Source organism: Vanessa cardui, chromosome Z (assembly GCF_905220365.1).
Source record: "Vanessa cardui chromosome Z, ilVanCard2.1, whole genome shotgun sequence".
In the NCBI taxonomy this organism is placed as follows: domain Eukaryota; kingdom Metazoa; phylum Arthropoda; class Insecta; order Lepidoptera; family Nymphalidae; genus Vanessa; species Vanessa cardui.
The window spans coordinates 9,884,189-9,890,344 of record NC_061154.1 but is presented as its reverse complement, the minus strand read 5'-3'; the positions used below and the strand labels follow the sequence as shown (position 1 = coordinate 9,890,344).

General features: G+C 29.9%; 1 long non-coding RNA gene across 1 annotated transcript; it reads left to right on the top strand.

The window, feature by feature from the left end:
* Nucleotides 1–319: 319 nt before the first annotated feature.
* LOC124543223 lies at nucleotides 320–5,137 on the top strand. The gene is made up of 3 exons (XR_006967436.1): nucleotides 320–521; nucleotides 1,411–1,566; nucleotides 1,646–5,137. It is a non-coding gene; the product is annotated as an uncharacterized LOC124543223 (long non-coding RNA).
* Nucleotides 5,138–6,156: the final 1,019 nt, after the last annotated feature.

Below are 6,156 nucleotides of genomic sequence, written 5' to 3'. Positions count from 1 at the left end.
TAAAAAAGTATGTTAGAGATTCTATACACAGAGACCATGTCGAATGAGAATAAGGATTTATAGTAAGAGTTAATGGATATCGTGATATATAGCCCGGGATTGGTGAAAATTTATAATAATGTCTGCTACCCTTGACATTTATATTCCCAGGTAATTTGCACTTACCTGATGCATTATGTACCTTCCCACGCATCCCTGTAATGCATCAGACGTGGACTTAGCGTGTAGGATCAACTGGTAATCAATAAATTAGCGCATGCGCGAAAACATGAGATATGCGTTTTCGATATTCCCAGGGCTCAGTTTTAGTTCAGTTCTCCTTCAGTTCGGACTTGTGTTTTGATATTTAATTTTAATTTGTATTATTTTAATTTATGTGTAATTATTTATTTAATTAAATCATTGCTTATCAGATACATCTCGTGCATAAAAAGTGATTATATAAAATTCAAAAATGAAACCTTCATATTTCTGTCTGACTGTGGAACATCAGCAGTAAGTGAGGATACTAGCAAACTCATGTAAGTATTTTTATGTGTATTATGTATGTACTTGTAATTTAAGGTAATGTAAACTAAATGTAGGTAATATGAATATGTATGAAATTGACGAAGCAAAATGTTAAACAATATTTAAAGCCAACGCGATGGGCATTGCGATTTTATGATTTTATATATATAACATAGTTGTTCTTTTTCTGTTAAAGTTTATATGTTTTAAGTTTATTCATGCATCGGTTACATATACGTTGTTTGGCATAGCACCGGTATCAGATTAATGAAAATTATGAATTATTGCTTATAAAATATTATACAACTCTGCAACGCATACTGGGTTTAAGCTGGCAGTTATAAAAAATTTGAAATATCGATTAGCAGCGCTGCTTTGTTTGTTTGATTAAATGCAACTGCACATGCGTTAGACTGCGTCTTAGCGCATGCACATTTGACAATGCAGGTTCCTGCATTTTGCACATGCGCTTTATATGTTATGACGCTGCGTCATTGCACATGCGCTTTAGAGGTGATGACACTGCGTCAGTGCACATGCGCTTTAAGGACTATGACACTGCGTCAGTGCACATGCGTTTTAAGGACTATGACGCTGCGTCATTGCACATGCGCCTAAAGAATACGACACTGCGTCAATGCACATGCGCTTTATATGTTATGACGCAGTCTTTTCACGCAAGCGCATGAAATATTTTTTTGACTCCAAATTACTCTAAACTGAATGTTTCGTTGGGTATTTCATTCCTTGAAAGTACATTTGTAGTTGACAATTTTCATTTCGGGAATACACATCGAGGTATAATACATTGCGGTATAACGCTAGCTAAGAAAAACTTAAATAATATCACAAAAGACAATTTATTAATAAAAGTAGTTATATGTTAAAACTTTGTTTCAGGATCTGTATGTATTCAGAGCCCTTTCACTGGCAAGCCTTAACGTTGCTACGCACTCCGGGATTTTCCTTTGATTTATACCATCCAAAATAAAGGCTACTGCTGAGACCTGAACCGCTTGTTCGATATTTGACTCGGAGTACTCTAGAGATTTTATGGTTCGTAATAGTAATAATATTCACGTATTGTTTATTCATTCTTTTAATTTATTCACGTTCTTTATTTTACTTTGAACAGGTAGAGAATATTGGAGAGTTAGATGAGGAGAAAGTGGAAAAGGTGTTTTGACAGACGGTGACCCGTTTGTCAAAGCAGCGTGGCGGGTGCAGCATGGGCGGCTTCGGGTGTCGGCGGTCTGGGTGCAGTGAGATGTATCCGGATGTAATGTTTCCAGTTAGTTCAATTACATTTATTTTCACTTTTTGTTTCATATTTGGAAGATGATTTTGTTACCGTATATTTACTTTATCGTTTAAGATTTGATTTTTAAAGTCATAATTATAATTTGTCTTTAATTAATATGATTTCTAAATATTTTATTTTGAAGTTTTGGTGTAAAAATGTACATATACTTACTGTTTAAATGTTCTATATAAGAATAGATGTATTTGTTTAGGTATATTAAGGGGTAATCGGTAGGTATATTTGTCGTAATAAGTGTAATTCGTTTACTTTAAATGTATTTCTTTAATAATCTTCAATAAGGTTTTAGATATTGGACATAATACAAATGTTAGTAAATGCAACTAACATTCTCACACTAAATATGAGTCCAGTGATGGAATATAATAAAATACACAAACGACGCAAGCTTTACCATTTAACTAGGAATAGTCGAGCTGTTTACTGCAAACGCTACAGGTGGAGCATTGAGCATATAGCACGAAGGAAACATAACAAAAGGCAAATTTCATCATCCTCATTACTCATGAATCACCAAACCATATTATCACATTAGTTATCTCTCTAAGTATGTCTTCCTTGCCGTGCTATTCAGCTCAATGGTTTATGTGACGAAATGTTTAATCTCTTTAATTGAGTCACGAAATCTCTTCTTGTTGTTTCCGGTACTTTATATACAGATGATTGGCTCACCGACATTTTCATTAAATTTTCACATATCTTCATATATTTTAAAGATTTAAAGGATAAATAGCATAGTAGTATCGGTTTGCGATATTAATTAGCTTATTTACTATTCTTATCAGTAATTAGAACTCGATACACGATGGTTCCAATACTTTTAAAATGCTTAGCTCTTATATCGTATATTTTAATTTCTTAGATAGCTATACTCACGCGTAGTAGGACTTGTAACCTTTTGTTCGGTATTTATTTCAATAAATTGTTGTAAAGTAGAATGTCTTAATCAAAGTAGTAAGTAATCTACGAGCCTCTCTCAAAAGCCATAAAGTGTACTAGAGCGCCTCTATTGAATCCTCTAGAGCGCGATTACGCGTCTTTAATAAAAATCTCATAATAATATATTTTGTATCGTAATTAGTACGTAAGCGTGTACAAGGGTGATCGATATTCCCCGCACTCTCTATCGCTAAAGGCAAAGGAACTGTAGCTGTACATACATAGTTCGTACAAGAATATTTTATCTTAGCGAGTAATGTATATTATAAGAATATTTCCGACATTTGCTTGAAAACGTAGTTCTTAGAATAGGGATTTATATCCAAGGATTCCACCTCTGCGGACACTTATTTAAATATTACTACTGATATTTAGATAAATGTAGCATCTGAGTGAGGTTAATGTTTAACTCTTAAGATTGGTTTCAAAGTATATATCATAGGTGCGTTATCCTTTTGTTCACGAAACTTACATATGATTTATGTTTACTTACATTCAATCTTGCTATCTTCAATGTGAGCACTTAAAAATTGGGAAGCTCCATATTTACGCACGTCGTGATGGTTTGTGGGTAAGAGTTTACTTGTAGTCATTTTATAATTAATTTAATTTACAATCATTTCATAAATCATCTCTTTGAATAACTAATCAAATCTCATTGGTGTTTATTTCAACTTTAGTTGGGTCAATTTATTTGAATTGGTATAATTAAAAAAAAAAAAATGTTTTTTACGCATTTAATTGCAAGGTTTTACATTTAAATAATTTTATGATATTATTAAGATTTTTTTATCATTAATGTTTTTAATTACTATTCAACTTATTTCTGTTTTACCACAATTATATACTATATTTTGTTCTTCTTCGATAATTTAATATATTAGGAGTAAACGACAAAATTGTTTTTTTTTTTGCATTAATTCATATTATAAAACTATTATCTGTCATTAGTATAAAATTTATATTATTTATAATCAAGTTATTTTAAGAAAGTCTTAAATTTCAATTACTTTAATGGAATGCCACTTTAGAATATATATATTTATCGTAATGTACGTAACTACATTACTTAGTCATAAACTCCATAATTAGTATGTAAGCGTGTTAAAGGGTGATCGATATTCCCCGCACTCTCTATCGCTAAAGGCAAAGGAACTGTAGCTGTACATACATAGTTCGTACAAGAGTATTTTATCTTAGCGAGTAATGTATATTATAAGAATATTTCCGACATTTGCTTGAAAACGTAGTTCTTAGAATAGGGATTTATATCCAAGGATTCCACCTCTGCTGACATTTATTTAAATATTACAATTGATATTTAAATAAATGTAGCATCTGAGTGAGGTTAATGTTATTTTAATGAACTATAATAATAAAGTTAACTTATATTTAAACCGAAGATAAAATATTGGGTTGTTTACTAAAATAAAAAAATAATGAAAAATGATTCTTCATCCTCATTTGTTACACGCAGGTTCCCTCACGAAGTCTTCCTCATCGTCTAAAAAAAACGGGCAAATACTGTATAACCATATTAGTAACAATAAGCACTCTTGTTTTAATGAATTCCATTTGTTATTCAATAATTCGCAAGTGTTCATCAGGTTTTTAAACGTTGGAACAGGAAACAACCTAACTTCAATGAAATCTGTTTGTATTTAATATCGTAATATTTTTTTATTCTTTCTTTAAATAGACTCGGGTGTTAGTTTATATTTTATTAATCTCGTCGTGTCCTTGAAATACTAGTCTCATATTTATGTGTACTTCAGATTTTACCTATTATGACGTCAAGAGTAACTGCCTTCAAGATCTTCTCGACGAGATAATACAGCTGATTAATTTATTTATATTATTAATTAGCATTTGGATCGGGTAATCTTATCATTTTTATTATACAACTAATGCTATAACAGCACCACCTGAAAGCCAGCGACGGAGTATTACATTAAATTATATTATATTATGGGAATATCCGAGCTGTTTACTGCAAACGCTACACGTAGAGCATTGAGCGTACAGCGCGCAGGAAACTTAACACAATGCAACCTTCATCATCCTCATTACTCATGAATCACCAAACCATATTCACCCATAAGTTAAGTCAATGCATATGTCATTCTTGCCGTGCTATACAGTTTAATGGTTTATGTGACAAAACGCTTTATGATATATTCTTTACCTGAAATATGCTATCTCTTCGAATCACATTATATTTTTCATTAATTTACACATGTTATTATAAATTCTATCTAAATTTTTAAGTTATTTAAGCTGTCACTTTCATTCATTGGAATGAACTGATTGCAGTTCACCAGTGTTTTAAAATACTATCCTGATACTTAAAGATTGATTTAAATAAAATATGTCATCCATATTTGGTATGATATGATCTATTCAAATTATAGAATATTATCTTGCACTGTTCATTCGCTCCGTTTGTTCGTATATCTTAGCTCTTCCAAACTCTGAAGACTAGATGTTTTCAATAGAGTTTTTCGCATCTTTTTCAAAAATATATTTGGTAATTTTTTTATTGAAAGGGAACTCCCATCATTATAAATCTTGTAACACTTAAATTAACTTATATTTCAAGTAATTTTATTATTATATTGTAATTGTAATCTCGAATATTAACACGTATAATAATAGATAATATTTTTGATTAAATAAAAACTATAAAACCCAAAAAAAATATAAGTGTTACATTAGTAATAGTACTTAGTCTTAAAGTAAATAATATGATAATTCATTATAGATTTCACTATTGCTTGCTTCTATATTCAGATTTAAAATAATTACCGTCTTAAATCATTTTCTCGTAATCTTGTTTATATTCCTAATTATCATTTCGGCTCGTTATTCTTAATTAATTATATTATATTATTATTATAGTTGAACTTGAAAGTTTTTAATCTATCTATGTGTATAGAATTTTGCTGTAAATTACAATCGGCTTTTTATTTCTTAAATTTTTGGTATTACTTTTTAAGTAATATTTCATTTCCTATTTTCATTTTCATTTTTGATTATCATAATATGTAATGTAATAGTTTAAATTAAAAAAAACTATTTGTTTTTATTTGGATATTTTTTATCATATATCACAGAAAAAATCTATTTCGATTTCCTCTTTACGTTTTTCATTTAATTTTTTTACAACATAAAAATAATCGTTTAATAGTTTATAATGAGAGGCTAAAAAACTATTTATTCAGATTGTTTTCGTAATCGTAAATATATAGTTATAATATTAAATCAGTTAGTAAAATTAATTTTATCGATGTGAAATATTAGCATGACAGCCGAATTCTTATCAGTATTAAGTAGGCGATAGAATGTAGTTAATAATACTTTAAAATGAAATACAGAAGTAGCCTTAG